Genomic DNA, 3,492 nt, shown 5'->3' with positions numbered 1-3,492 from the left:
GTATTTTAAGACAGGCTCTTATTCCCATTATAGGCTAATCATGTAAATTTCTTTTACACAAATAGTATTTTTCATTAAATTCTCAGTGAAAGGATTAAAAAATCAATGAGTCCCTAATGAGTGTTAGCCTTCCCCCTTCGTCCCTATAGAGCATAACCTAGTCACACACTGAAGGTATATAAGAAAGAGTCCAATAATAGTCAGTGCTTAATGCCATTTGTAAACTATTTTAAGGCCAGGAAAAGGGGCCTTATGCGTTCATGCTTTCTTCTAAAAATAAGATCAAGCTCACCCTACACATCACTCTTTGCACGTATGTCCTCCTTTCTATTGCTGGGTTTGTTACCTTGAAGGGCTCAAGGTTTACGATTTTCTTCTACTGTCAGTGAGCCCTATACACGCAGGTTACCTGTAGCAATAGGATACAAAGAACTAAGCTTGTAGTGGACACCAGTGCAGGCCCAGGAGACCAGTGCAGGGTGCTGCGTGGACAGAGGTCAATGCAATATTAGGGTATTTTCCACATATCTAGTATTTGAAACGCAAAACTAAACCTAGATAATTTCTAGACAATGGCTGTTGAAATTTTTCAAAAGCTGGGATACTATACCCTTTTTATTTTTGCATCTTTAGGCAATTTGCATGTAAATAATGTATTCACTACATAAAATTGCCTAAACAATTTCTTTCTTCTTGGAAAAATTTTCATTACAGATAAAAAACAAATAAAATACATTTTTTTTCTTTCTCTCTTAATAGTGCCCCTAAACTATTTCTCTAATCTTCTTTGAAAATTCAATGACTTAGAAACTTTCTTGATATGAAATTTGTCTCTGTTTATTGAGACTAGTAGTTAAACAACCTACAATTATGTTAAAATGTGAGGACATAGAGGCACATATGGATTGGGACTTTGATTGTGAGATCTTACAAGGTGATTTCTTTCTGTATGCTCTGCATATTTCATAGGTCTAAGAACTCAAGAGAACGTATTCAGCTTCCCTCTTTAACCATTATTAAACACTACATGAGGAAATGAAGTAATCCCAGGGACCCATTTTTTAAATTCAGATAGTGCTCCATATTAATTGAAGATTCTATAAATCAATAAGCACCTTACATAATTATTAACACATCTGGATGCTGACTATTAGAGTTTTAAATGTATGCTAGAAACAGCATTACTTAGTATTCATATTTGATGTTTATATAGTGCACAGGGTATTTTCAAGCAATTTACAAGCTGTCAGAGATCCGTGAGCCATTGATAAAAATTTATAGAAAACTGAGGAACAGGAGAAGGTAAGAGAACAAGAGTTAAATTGACAAATGTGGTTTGTATCCAAGAAATAACCTCTTGTGCAGCATTTGCTACATGTGTGCCCTAGACATTAGGTAGAATGTAGATTATTGAATAAATTTTCCAGAAACTACAGTAATAGGGATAGAAAGAAGATAGAAATTTACAGGGAGGCAGAGAGGGCATTGCTTATCACCTGGTCACTTGCTCATTGCCTTTAACCTGTCTTGCTAAACCTGAAAATACTCTTCCAAAGAGTTGGAGAGGAAACAACAAAGAGAAGGAAATCAGAAGAATATTATCGCTGAAGCAGAGGCTGCAGAGATGATAGAGATGATAACGGGAAGAATGAGGATTACACACACACACACACACACACACACACACACACCTGCACATATGCACTAGAGCATACACACAACTGGAAGGTTTTGAGATGAAGAGGGGCCTGTTAGTGATCAGGTCAGAACATCAGGCAGAGCCTGCGTCTGTCCCTAGGCATCTGAAAGGAACGCTCACCCTACTTAACTCAGGAGCATGCTCTCCAGCCCACTCACAGCACCGATATAACTCCATCAGATCATGCACGATTTTTGCACACTGAAACTACCTTACAGCCACATCATTTTAGAGGTAGGTCATCAAAGCATTTTTTTTTTATAAATCAAATTTTGTTTCAAATCTAATGGGACGATTCAGACCCCTACCATGTGGACGTGGGACTCACAGGAAGCTCTCTCTCTGCCCCCAAGTGTCCTTGTCCTTATCCTTGCCTTTGCTCATGTGTAGTTAAATTTGTGCCACGAGAAAGACATGTTCTCTTTCGCAATGACTTTAATAACCTATCTGTAGGCAAATTTAAAACAGGAAATACCTGCAGACAGCTGCCAGGAGGTACGTCTGTACAGAGGCGCAGTGGCATTCATTTGACATTCCTGTTTAGCCAGCTGCATTTCCAGTTGATGTGCCTCAGATTATTATTATTTATTTTCCAGATCTATTCATCTGTGCTTTTCCAAACTGAATGACGTTTCCTTGTTTTTGAACAAGTTTTCTGACCCCTATAGGTCCATACATATATATATATATATTTCTTTTCATCACTATTTATTTTCTTTTTTACATAAATGAATTATAAATATGTTCACTCTCTCACTATCTTCTGCTGTTCCCACCACTTCATTTAAAATGAGCTTTCAAGAAAATAATAGACATTAGCCCCAACTGAATATTTTCCTACATACATCTTTTCATTTGTAGTTTTGTTTCAATTATCATGTGCAAAACTCTACTTAACCTAAAACATGAAATATATTTTAAATTAAGGAACAAATTTATATTGAATACATAAGTAATCATCTTGATTTGGATAAAAATTCTGTCATACGTTGCCATCTACTCATGCGTTAAGCCTGAGTGTGGTTAATTAGCTGACACAGAGAGTGGTCCACTTGCCTAAGCATGGACTCTGTCTGTGGTCCTTCAGGAGACAGCTCATACATTACAAACAGCATCTGGTTAGTTTAGACAAAACAGTATTATCTGAGAACAATTCGAACCCCTCAGACTTCTCCCCATTCCTGAATATGCCATGCTATTTTACACTACCTCGGGGTTCTGTCTGCCTGAAGGGATGCACAGTCCTGCCTCTCAACTTAACTAGCTCCTTGCCATCCTCACAGCTGAAGGAAGGGCACTGCCAAGATGCACTAGATGCTGCTTATTATCGTTTCCTCAAACTTATTTCGTTCCTTTTCTCATTTTTTTGGTGGAAGAATCTTCTCTCTCTCTCTCTCTCTCTCTCTCTCTCTCTCTCTCTCTCCTCTCTCCTCTCTCCTCTCTCCTCTCCTTCCCTCCCTCCCTCCCTCCCTACTTCTCTCTTTTAAACTCCATATGAAACGCTTTTCTTAGGGTAAGAAAGTTCAGGATTTAGGGCAATGACCCTAGCTCTTAACCCTGTGAAATAAAATGAAAATTTCTCCATGGTGCTCACTCCTTCATCTCTTCTGAGCATCCTTTGACCCCAATAAAGCACTCTGTCTCAAGTGCTGTTCCTGTGATTTTGCTTTTAACTCTCTGTACACACATTGATCTAGGCAGTATTAAATTTTATAACACATTGATTTTTTTTCTTTTCTGAGCTCACAAATTAAATGACATGCTAATATACATCTTACAGTGCATCACATAAT

Source organism: Hipposideros armiger, unplaced genomic scaffold (genome assembly GCF_001890085.2).
Source record: "Hipposideros armiger isolate ML-2016 unplaced genomic scaffold, ASM189008v1 scaffold_912, whole genome shotgun sequence".
NCBI lineage: Eukaryota > Metazoa > Chordata > Mammalia > Chiroptera > Hipposideridae > Hipposideros > Hipposideros armiger.
This window is presented reverse-complemented; position numbering follows the sequence as displayed.